Source organism: Chrysemys picta, chromosome 5, assembly GCF_011386835.1.
Source record: "Chrysemys picta bellii isolate R12L10 chromosome 5, ASM1138683v2, whole genome shotgun sequence".
In the NCBI taxonomy this organism is placed as follows: domain Eukaryota; kingdom Metazoa; phylum Chordata; order Testudines; family Emydidae; genus Chrysemys; species Chrysemys picta.
In genome coordinates, this window is record NC_088795.1 from 85,848,289 (window position 1) to 85,860,872 (window position 12,584).

Consider the following 12,584-nt stretch of genomic DNA (forward strand, 5'->3'; position numbering starts at 1 on the left):
CGCCATTCTCCCCTCTTGCACAGTAAACTGTTTGTACTAATCGTACCCTTCTCTCCACCACTCCTAGCTAGTTCACCAACTCTGTTACCCAGGGTTTTCAGAACCCAAAGCAGTGGTAACTTCACTGTTTCCCTATTGATTTATTCCTGACACCTCCTGGAGAGACACACCTCCTCCATCTGATAAATGATTGGTACAAACTAGAGTGCTTTTACTAAAACTACTCTTTTATTAGGTCTCAAACACACACACACACATATGCTGTAGCAGTAGGTTCTGAGCACCCCAAACATTATAGTTACCCAAAGTCTGAGATGGTTTCAAGTTATCAGCAGCCAGGCTTCCAGGGGTCCCCCCAAGGTAGCTTTTCTTTGGGCAAGGAGCTGACACCTAAACTCCCCAGCATCTGCTGGGGAGTTTAGGTGTCAGCTCCTTGCCCAAAGAAAAGCTACCTTGGACTACTCCAAAGTGTATTTTTTTGCTTAATCTTTTACAGCGAACTTAAACAAAGCACATAATTCATAGTGACTCCTAGTGGATCACCCTATTAATCCCTAGCAGGTCACCAATTCTCCTAATTTCAGCAAACTGCTCATTATCTCTTATCATTCAAGTATTTCTGGTATTTCTAGTCATAACAACAATAAAATTTGGAGAAATTAAGGTCAAACTTTAGAAAAGAAAAAAGTTGAAACTGAGCAAGTGTACTGCAAGCATCAATGTTTCTAGTCACGCCTACACAGAGGGTAGGCAGTTATCAATTAGTACTATATATCCTCCCCAAAATCCAGAGAATCATGTGGAATCACTGGGCATCATCTGCGTAACAACAGCCAATGAAATATTTTGCAAATGTCTGTCCATGAGGTGGAAGGTAAATACCAAAGAGCAGCCAAGCCAAAGTAGACCACACCGGGGAACATCACAAACAATTCCAATATACTCTGACAGAAGTTGGCCCAACATAATTGAGAAGGATCCTTTTGTCAGGTTTATCTGGAATCAGTTAACTATTTTCCTATTTTCCAGGCATCACAGCAGAGATTGATGAAGGATTTGGTAATAGTATTCCTACTACAATAGTAACATATAATGAGATGCTAATTACTAACCAGGATATCCTCAAAGATTCCTAACCATATATCCCGAGTGAAGAAAGGTTAAGCAAATATGCATGTTATTCTAATTATGTAGCTCATGAAGTATATCCAGTATTTAATGCAAAAAAGAGTATTAAACTGTGTCTTAAGGCACTAATTGAAATTCACTTTTTTGTTACCACAGGTGCTTTGTTGTGTTTTGTGCATTCACTGAATCTGTGGACATGAATTTGTCTTGCTAATTTCTCTTCAGACTAACAGCACCTAAACTTTGAGGAAAAATACAGAATCACTGATTTCTGGAAAGTAATTGAATTTTCATCCTTCTAAACTAAAGTCAGATTTTCTTTAGTTAGTCCACTTTTCTTGTAATACAGCAGGCATCATCTTCATATAATCTGCAGTGACAAATATATATATTTTAGATTTTCAGCATAATAATTTGAAACAAAACTTTGTCTTTACCTCTATTTTGTCAGTTTTCATTTTCAATTCAATTGCAATGAGGTTCAGTAAAGATCCACATGTACATACATTAAATCTATTTGAATAACGCAAGATACAATGTCATTTCCATGCTAAATGAACAATCAGCGAACTACACGTTACATGTCAATTATCTACCATCTTCTATGAGAAAATGATGACCAGACCTTGTAAACATGATGGATAGCACAGGGCAATATGTCAAATATAATGATTTATAAAACCAAAAAAACTATGTTCAAACATGTGTCTGTCTGTGTTATTGTGTCTGACATGAATCCATAAAGTCTGACCCAGCAATCCATTTATATAGGCCTTTGTTGTGCCTGCAAATTGCAGTCCCTATATTACATATTATAATTTCAGCCACTGTTTGGAGAGCTCTAGCTATATTTTGGCACAGAGGGCGAGTTAAGTTTGAGAGCCAAACTCAGAATGATATGTATTGTCACTGGCTTTAACTGCACCTGTTCCCCACTTTGTGGGTGTTGGTATGGGAACCCATGTTCCTCTCCATCCAGAAGAGAGTTTTAGGGCTGTAGTGCCTTTGCATTTTACTGTGCTTATCCCAGCAGATCTGACCTTGGCTCAGCACCTGCAGTTCTGCTTTCTCTTTGGGACAATGACAGAGTTAACCATTGACAAGCCAGCTTTCACAAAGCACAGTACAGTACATTTATTTAGGACAAAAGTATTACAAGAAAACAATAAACAGTCTACACACATACTAAGCTTACTGGATATTACTATCATCTGCATGGGATCCTAATAGGTCTGTATACAAGTTTGTCAATACTTTCTTCTAAAGCGAGTCTCTTCCTGAGCCAGATCAGGCTGACTCTATACAATTTGGGGCCTTTGACTCCCATGCCTCCTGACCAAGGTAAAACCAGTAAATGCCCTTTCCCCAGGAAGCAAAGTTTCAAATGGCTGTGTAGTTCCATAACCAAAATCAGTAATTTGCACTAATTACCCCCCTCTCAGTGATGCCCGATTCCACAGGAAACCCACCTAGCAAGTAAAGAACAAAAAGATACGTGCACTGCTTATTGATACTGTAGTCTAGGAATATCCATGCATCCATAACATATGGCAAATCTCAACATAATACTCCTTGAAGTTTCCATGCTCACATCTGTCACATGTATGTTTGGGTATAAATTGGTAAGACATGGGTGTAAGTGGCAAAGCAGTTTAACTTGCACAGACAGCTTGGCATTGCAAAGCGAGTGTAACTTTTACCAACGTAGTGTTCTTTGGGGACCACATTATCCTCCTAGCACTACTCTAAAGTGAGTGCCATTGAAGTAAATGGGAGTTTTTTCCATTTATGCTAGGTCTGAATTTGATCATGGGGATGTTAGCATGGTGCAAGTATAACAAAGTAGTGGGAGGGGGCGGTTTAATCTTTCATCCTCTTGAAAATTGCTTTCCCTACTACTCCCTCCTTCCACTCCCTTGGAGCACAAGTCACCCATTTTACACACTGAGGGTCCAATCCTGCAAGGTGCTGAGAGCCCGCAATTCCTACTGTAGTCAGTGAGAATTGAGAGCGTTCAGCACTTTGCTGGATCAGATTTCAGATGCTAAATTGGTGCCATTTACATTACTTTACCACTTACACCTGATATGTAATTTACAACTGTTTGTATCACTGTTAAGTTTGGCCAAGAGATTTCCCTGAGTGTTGCTCCCTTATACACAAGGCTGCATTTTGGCTGAATATGGTTCTGAGTATCAGAAGAGATGTAACATCTTACTGTGCAACTGATTTGGTTAATTGTCAATCCTGAGTCACTAGACTCTAGTCTTCTTCCTTTTACCACCTGGAGAAGAATGATTTCTGGTGATATCCTTTGTATTATTTTAGAATAGTAGTTTGTGTTTTCTTTCTAGAAAAACATTGTTTAAATGTTTTAACCTCTCCATAGGTAAGTATTAACTTTACTAACAATCATGGCTCCAGGTTCTTCTATTTCAAAAGGTGATTTGAGACCAAATGCTTTCAAGAATAGTGCTTCCTTTCAGGGGGTAATTTGACATGCTAAGCTTTGGTAGCAAACACTGTGGCCTGATTCTGATCTAATTTACAATGCTTTTACTCATTGACTTTGTTGATGTGAGATCAGAATCAGGCCTCTGATCTATAGCTATGCTGGTCAAGTATCAAAATACCTGCTTTATTTGGAGCTCTCAGGCCTCATCAACACAAGAAAATTTTACTAATTTAACTAAATTGGTTTAGAAACAATTTAGTCTACATTACAGACTCATATCATTATAACTACATCACTCAGGGGTGTGAAAAATCCACACCCCTGAGAGACATAGTTATACTGACCTAACCCCTGGTGTAGATAGTGCTATTTCGGTGGGAAAGCTTCTCCTGTCAACATAGCTATTGGTTCTCACAGAGATGGATTAACTACGCTGATGGGAGAAGCTCTCCCAGTGGCGTAGGAGCATCTTCATGTTTTAAGTGTAGACGTGCCCTTAGTTAAATTGGTGCAGGCATCCCCATTCACTGGACTTTCTTATTTGGTTTGAATGAGGTGTATACTGATTTAACTTAAGTCAGTAGGGAGTGCAAAGTAGGTGTAAAATGCTACTGTACTGATCTGGTAGTGTTTTACAGCCATTTTATACCGGTGTAAATGAATGCCCAAAGTGTAAGACCATGGAGAAGCAGGCTCTTTGATCAGATCCTCAACTGACGTAGATTGGTGTATCTCACTAAAATCAATGTAGCTACACCAATTTACACCAGTTGAGGAACTAGCCTTTTTGTTTATATTATAGTAAAGAAAATAGTGCAGTCAATTGGCCTGATTCAGCATAAAACTGGTTTGACTATGTGGATAGTAATTATCTCACCCTCTAGTAGCTGAAGGCTAGGAAAGAGGCTATAAGTGCTACTATTACTAATAGATCATCATGGAAATTCTCTTCAAGTGGTAAAGCAGCTGTTTTTACCTCAGATAACCACAGGCTGTTTTTTGACTAGAGAGCCAGTAATGAAGAGCTGACATTTAATCTTATATTTTACTGAGTAACATTATTTTTCAAATGTTCACTCCTTATTAATTCATTTCATATTTACTTGTACTAGCACTTGATCATTATGAACGTGACTATGAGGAAATATTAGAAGGTAATAATTAATCAATATGGTCTGTCAAGAATGTTACCATCCCATAATGTCCATCATCTCACTTAGATAGTTAATGGTTTCAGTAATAAGTTACTAAGATATTACAGTTAGATTTTTTTTTAACAGCCTACACCTCCTTCAACAAACAGGCACTGCCAGCTTCAGTGCTCATATATCAAAGGAGTGTTAAATATCTTTCTGTTTGCTGTTCCATTCATTTCTTCTGGCCACTTTCATGAAAAGGTGTGTCCAGACAGAGGTCAGAGACCAATTAATTATTTGCTGTCTGTCTAGTCATTTAGATTGTAAATTCTTCAAGGAAGGGAATATCTGCATTCTGTGTTTGCACAGTGCCTAGCATAGCGGGTCAATTCTCCTGAGCAGTGCTCCAAGGCATTACTGAAATGAAAATAATTAACAAATTAATAAATAATAATAATGATAACATACCTTCTGGTGATCAGATCGGATAGCTTGTGAACACATTTCTGTCTACTTGGCAAGTGACTACAAATAAAAATTTCATTAACAGAAAAATGCCAGTTTTGTCAATGATTCACAAACAGAAAGAATGGTTCAATTTACAATGAGTATTATTTGCAACAAGCAATTTGACTAGCTCTCGTCAGCAGTAACTCAACTGAAGTTTTTGGAGTTGCACTGAACCAGATTAAGGGGTTTAAGAAAGTAAAAGACGTTTCAGCCCCAAATCATCCTAGAGGAGATTTCAAATAGCACTAGAGAAAGGAACACATATCTTAAAAAATATAGCTCTTGTTCACTGATTTACCTTAAAACAGAAAAGATCATGTTGAGTGCAAATGGAGCATGTGAAGGCAGCTTTTCTGAGGCTTCCTAGGTGCAGGAATGATTCTGCAAAACACCCAGAACACCTAATCTTAGAAAATCACTATGGTAAAAGTCTATCAAGAAAATTACAGAAAAGATATTGTGCCAGAAGGCGATCTGCCATGGGAACTGTGCAAAATGCACAATTTTCACCTATTGTAATATGGTTCACAGTGAAAAGATTTCCAGAGACCATGGAGAAACAAATATTAACTCTGAAATTCTGGTGAAAAAAAAAGTTTTACTCCTCTGAGAATTATTCATGGCAGCAATATGCAATGGCACAGCACTGGGTATTAACCAGTTGTTAATTGTGTGCTGTATGGACATGAATTGTGTGTTAGCTAACCACGCATAACCAGTTAGTGGCACAGTAACATTCACTGTGTGAACAAGGCCTTAAATTACCAATTAAAATCCAGTTTAGTCAGATGGTGACTATGAGTCATGTTTTAGCCTCATTCTGCAGATTAAAGTTTCATTGGCATTAAAAGAAGTTCTTTGTGAACATCGTAGGAAGGATACAGCCTTTCACTGGCCTATGTGAAATGAGTTAGTGGTTTCCACCTATCTCCTACTTCAAAGGGCTTCACATCACTACATCAATGATGGCTTTTATATGCAAGGGTAATTGGTGTTTTATAGCCACATGAACTGAATGAATCCCATCAACCATCCCACTATACATCATCCCATAACTTTTTCACTTTTTAATTCCTCCTGTATCATTATTCTTACTCTCTTTTTATTGCTATTATTTTCTGATTCTTAAATTTAAAAAGTGATTTACCAAGAAATAAAAATTGGGGTGATGCCCATTTTAATTCATTATACTGTGTAAAAAAGAGAGGCTGAAGGTACTTTTTTTTTTCCAGTGGAAGTGATTAATATTTTTTTTCCTCTGCTGTTTTTTTAGCAATATCCAGTCATATCTTCCTTTTGCTAGAAGTCTCTTTGGAAGACTCAGAGGAGTGTACTGGGAGCTTTCTCAGCCCTTAACTGAGTTAAATAGAGATTAACAGAAGCAAACAGTAAATCCCCCTATTTTTAAATAGTCTGAATAAATATAATTTCCCATCGCATTCATTTAAGTTTCTTGGCTAAAATGATGTCATAAGACTACCAGTTCTCCCATCATTCATAAAGTCTACCAGGAAAAACAGGGCATTCTAACCTTGAATTTCTAATATAAAAAAATGCAGGAAAATAAACAAAATAAGAACAGGAGTACTTGTGGCACCTTAGAGATTAATAAATTTATTTGAGCATAAGCTTTCGTGGGCTACAGCCCACTTCATCGGATGCATGTAGTGGAAAATACAGTAGGAAGATATATATATATATACACAGAGAACATGAAACAATGGGTGTTACCATACACACTATAAGGAGAGTGATCTGTTAAGGTGAGCTTTTATCAGCAGGAGAGAAAAAGAACTGTTTGTAGTGGTAATGAAAATGGCCCATTTCCAGCAATTGACCAGTGGCGTAGCCAGTGGCGCAGCCGAGGCGTAGCCAGTGGCGTAGCCAGTGGCGCAGCCGAGGAGGAGCGGCGGAGAAAAAAGGCGCCAGTCCTTCGGTGGCATTTCGGCGGCCCTGCGCATGCACCGAAATGCTGCCGAAAGACGGAGTGGCACATGCGCAGGGCCACCCCGCTTCCCCATCCGGAGTGCTGTCCGGGGCACCGAGACCCCCGGCCACACTCTCAGGGCCGGAGTCCCGGCTGGAGCGCTGGGAGCCTGCAGCCTCACTGCGCCGTCCAGAGTGGCGGGAGCCAGCCCGTGGCCCCGTTCCGACGGCCACCCGGAGCGGCGGGAGCCAGCCCCCGGCCCCGTTCCGCCGGCCACCTAGAGCACCGGGAGGCAGGAGCCAGCCATGGCCCCGTTCTGCTGGCCGCCGGGAGCCAGACCGCGGCCCCATTCCGCCGGCTGCCAGGAGTGCCAAGAGGCGGGAGCCAACAGGCCAGCCCACGGCCCCGTTCTGCCGGTCGCCGGGAGGTGGGAGCCAGCAGGCCAGCCTGTGGCCCCGTTCCGCCTGCTGCCCGGAGCGGCGGGAGCCAGCCCATGGCCCCGGTCCGCAGGAGTGCCGGGAACCAGCCTGCGGTCCCGTTCCGCAGGCACGTCTTTTGGGGAATGTGGTCAGGGGAAGCGGCTGCTTCCCCTGAACCCCGCTAGCTACGCTACTGCAATTGACAAGGAGATATGAGGAACTGTAGGGGTGGTGGGGATGGGGGGAATAAGCATGGGGAAATAGTTTTACTTTGTGTAATGGCCATCCACTCCCAGTCTTTATTCAAGCCTAATTTAATGGTGTCCAATTTGCAAATTAATTCCAGTTCAGCAGTCTCTCGTTGGAGTCTGTTTCTGAAGTTTTTTTGTTGTAATATTGTGACTTTTAGGTCTGTAATAGAGTGGCCAGGGAGATTGAAGTGTTCTCCAACTGGTTTCTGAATGTTATAATTCTTGACGGCTGATTTGTGTCCATTTATTCTTATGAGATTGGGAGTGGATGGGCCATTACACAAAGTAAAACTATTTCCCCAGGCTTATTCCCCCCCCCCCCCACAGTTCCTCATATCTCCTTGTCAATTGCTGGAAATGAGCCATTTATCATTAGCACTGCAAACAGTTCTTTTTCTCTCCTGCTGATAAAAGCTCACCTTAACTGATCACTCTCCTTATAGTGTGTATGGTAACACCCATTGTTTTATGTTCTCTGTGTATATATATATCTTCCTACTGTATTTTCCACTACATGCATCCGATGAAGTGGGCTGTAGCCCACGAAAGCTTATGCTCAAATAAATTTGTTAGTCTCTAAAGTACCACAAGTACTCCTGTTCTTTTTGCGGATACAGACTAACATGGCAGCTACTCTGAAACAAAATAAGAACACACACACAAAGAAAACCCTGTAGGGTTTCTTTATGCATTAGGAAGCAAATAAAAGAACAGGACTAATATTTTTCCCTTCAGCAGATCTTCTTTAATTCTTAATCAACTTTCCATCATTTCAGTTTCTCACATATTCTGAGAATTAAATAGAAAAAGAACTACTTAAAGATGACCTTTGAAAGTGAAAACAGCTTGGTCAAGGGTTAGAAAATGTGCAGCCAAGCTCTCGAATATTTATTTGTTCAGTGTGAAATGTTTCCCATAAGTAATCTCTTGATCACTTGGTAGAAAGTAAAATTAAAACCATGCCCTCCATCTAAATGCTCTAGCATAAACAGAGCTAGAACCTAATCCTAGAAAAGTAACTAAACAGTCTCAGCTGGCCACTGGATCAAGTGCTTATTTAGGCGGTTAATCCTTTGTTAGGCTAGGTCTACACTACCCGCCTGAATCGGCGGGTAGAAATTGATCTCTCGGGGATTGAATTATCGCGTCTCGTTGGGACGCGACAATCGATCCCCGAATCAACGCTCTTACTCCACCAGCGGAGGTGGGGGTAAGCGCCGTCGACGGGGAACCGCGGAGGTCGATTTTGCTGCCGTCCTCACAACGGGGTAAGTCGGCTCCAATACGTCGAATTCAGCTACGCTATTCGCGTAGCTGAATTTGCGTATCTTAAATCGACCCCCCCCGCCCCGTAGTGAAGACCTGCCCTCAGTGACCCATTGAAGTGGTAGTAGTGCTTCACTAGCATTTGATAATATGCATAAGGGGGGTGGGACTCTAACTAATGATTTAACCAGTACTCAAAAAAAAGCAACAGGAAGGAAGTAATTAGTGAACATCTTAACTTAATGCAAAATATATTTATCTTAGCACTAGGCGCATACTAGTGTACTTTAGCACCTAGTATTTCTAAAACCACTCACTCTTTCCCTTTCTGTTTTCCCTTCTATCTGCCATGGTGAAACAGATGATGGGTTCCTTAAGCTTTACCCATACATACCAAATGAAATAGTCTCACAAACAATACAATGTTAGTTGTCTAATCTTTAGTACTTCAAGTGTTTCCCATTCTCTTTCAGCTGTTTCTTGGCTTTTGGTGTTGGCTTTTTCCCCCTTCCCTCTTCCTACTGTGCTTTATTAATGTATGGTTCTTCCTTTTTCTTTCTTTCTTTCTTTACCTTTAAGCTAGAAATGCAACAGTGAGTTTACTTATCACAGCTCTTCGTCACATTGTTTATAAAACCGTGAACAGCCAACACAAGGACTACACTTCAGAAAGAAACAAAAAAGATGTGAAAAATTAGAAGTTAGCAGCATAGAACATCTAGCAAGTATGGCAAAGTGCTGATATGTGAGACATAGGTTCAGGAATAACCCTTTGACTCATCACATTAATAGGAATTGGAAGGATGTAAAAGTATTATACCCCATTCTCCACCACCTTGTGTTCTAATTTATACCTGTGTATAATTGGCCAGATTCTCCCTGGTGTAAATTGACATAGCTCCATTGCAGTCAATGGAGTTGAGGATTTGAGTCAGTGAGTGCCCAGTGGGTGTAAAATTCTACCAGATCTGAAATGTTCTGATCCGGTAGCATTTTATATACTCTTTCTACAGGTGTAGTTCTTTGATATTGTCCAAGGAGCCCTCCAGCCAAAAAAAGTACTTGATATTCTCAATATTTCTAAAGTGAAAAACAAAAACAAAACCAGAAAGCCTTGTCAAATCTTTTTTGAGGGAGGGAACCTTCCATATCACCTTTATATACCATAAAGTAGCATGAATGGACACTTCCAAGTTGCTTTATGTAGGATGATATTATACTGTTAAAGTGCATAAAGTAATTTGACCACTTGCAAAAATACTAATACCTGCTTCTAGTTAGAGATGATTTTTCACAAATATACTATTTTGAAAACTATCAGTTAGCATGAGAGATTCTCTAGTAACAGAGAGAAAAACACAGGTGAGAGAGTCTGCACATCCTCAAAACACAGACTAACCCTGAAGTCTGCAGCCAAAATTTCCAACCTGGATGTCTAAAGTTAGGCTCCTACATCCAAAATATGGGGGGAGGGAAATCAAAACTTCAATTCAGCTAAATACTGATCTGAACGTCTTGTTTTTTTTAAAAAGCTGGGTTTGAAATCACTCCATGTACTGTCTCATGAGATTTCCACTTATTCCTGCTTCCAGCTAAGCTGGAAATGTCATTTAGAAGACTATTGGGATAACCTAATGCCTGTGCTTTGGGTTCTGACTTGAACTAAAAAGTGCAGAGGAATACAAAAACAAAAAATAATGTGTGAAATCCTAGTTCCATTGAAAGCAGTGGGAATTTTGCTATTGATGTCAATGGAGCCAGGACTTCACCTAAAGTTTTTTAAACCATGTAAGGAAACTCATTCACAGATCACCAGAACTGTTCAGGTCAGGCTTTGTTTGAGTTTTAGGCAAAGGTTGAGGATGGTTGTTACTGAACAGCTTGTCCATACTCTTACACAAGCCCTGCAGTTATTCCCCTAAAGAGAAGCAGCAATCATTTTCCAGAACAGAGTCTTGCAGAACCAGGCACAATCTGTGATCTGCATTTGAAAATCAAATTTTCATCACATTTCATTTCTGCATTCTCATCTGGCAGCATTTCTTAGAGGGGGAAGAAGGGAAATCTTTCCAGAAAAAAGATGGAGCTGTAAGCAAAAAGCATTATTTTTGTAAGTGATCAAATACAAAGATCTTGCTGAAGGGTTAATTCCATCACTATTGTTCACCACCTACTGTTTATACCCAGAACCACACTGTCATCTCTTCGTTATGGAGTCAGTGTAGATGGGCAGCTCATGCTAAGTCTCATAACTAAGAAACTATCCTAAATGGCAATCAATGGTGATTCCAAGGCAGTTACCATTTTTATTGACCTCATAATGTAGTTTCCAAATTGTTAATTTGTTAATCAAATACTCAGTTTGATTTTTTTTTTTTAATGGAGATATCCCATCTCCTAGAACTGGAAGGGACCTTGAAAGGTCATCGAGTCCAGCCCCCTGCCTTCACTAGCAGGACCAAGTACTGATTTTGCCCCAGATCCCCAAGTGGCCCCCTCAAGGATTGAACTCACAACCCTGGGTTTAGCAGGCCAATGCTCAAACCACTGAGCTATCCCTCCCCCCGTTTGGTTTTGTCTGATGTGTATGATCTGTATGTATGTGTGTATTCTTGATTATGGATGAAACAATAGAAATTGCTTATTGTGACAGCAAGCTGTGGTTACTACCTAATGGTGGGGGATTGACCAGATACCTTAACTGTCCATTTCTAGGCTTTCAAATGTTTTTGAGGCTACAAGGAGTGGAGTGTGCCACAAATAGGTTTAAAAATATGTGGTTGGGCGTTCACACCCACTACAGCTAATACCCTCTCCACTTTCTTTTAACAAAGTACCTTGTGTGGCTGTGCAGAAATAATATGTTGTGTCTTTTGCTCTTTACGCAATGGAAATAATACAAAGGCACCACATGGGCACAATGAGGTCCATATAATTATGTTTGTTTTTTTTAACTATATACAATGTGTAAGACCTAGCTACCTGTTCAAATTACTGCTCTGGCAGATTTGTAAACATAGAACCAAAGAGTGCCACTAGAGAGTTCACATCCATTTAAAGAGACACTACCCAGTTCCCGTACACTACAATATATACACATACCAAATATAACACAACACACACACCATAATACACACACACACCCCAATTGATTTCTATAGTATTTTGTTATTTCTAGTTGCTAAGTAGGTCTTCAGAAAATCTAATACTTATAGGCTAAGTAGTCATAAATACTATTATATGCTCGAATAATTTTTTTATAAAAATATGGAAGCAGTCAAAAATCCAGTTTCACAAAGATCCACACAAATTTCTCCACTCAAAACTCATAATCAGATACATGGGTTTGACACATTTACATTCCTAAAAAAAAAAAAGCTACTAATGACCTAGCAAGAAAAAAGGCCAGATGATGATTAGAGAGACAAGGTAGATGAGGTAATAGCTTTTATTGGACCAACTTCTGTTAGTGAGAGAGAGAAGCTTTCGATC

At 40.1% G+C, this 12,584-nt stretch overlaps 1 long non-coding RNA gene across 1 annotated transcript in view; it reads right to left on the bottom strand.

Moving 5' to 3' along the window:
• Window positions 1–415: 415 nt before the first annotated feature.
• The window catches only part of LOC122172340 (uncharacterized), a 49,358-nt gene continuing 37,189 nt past the window's right edge, over window positions 416–12,584 (bottom strand). Inside the window, exons 3-5 of the long non-coding RNA XR_006172562.2 lie at window positions 5,528–5,610; window positions 5,188–5,244; window positions 416–1,498 (exon numbers count right to left, since the gene is read on the bottom strand). This is a non-coding gene — a long non-coding RNA (uncharacterized LOC122172340). The remainder of the gene's footprint in view (window positions 1,499–5,187; window positions 5,245–5,527; window positions 5,611–12,584) is intronic.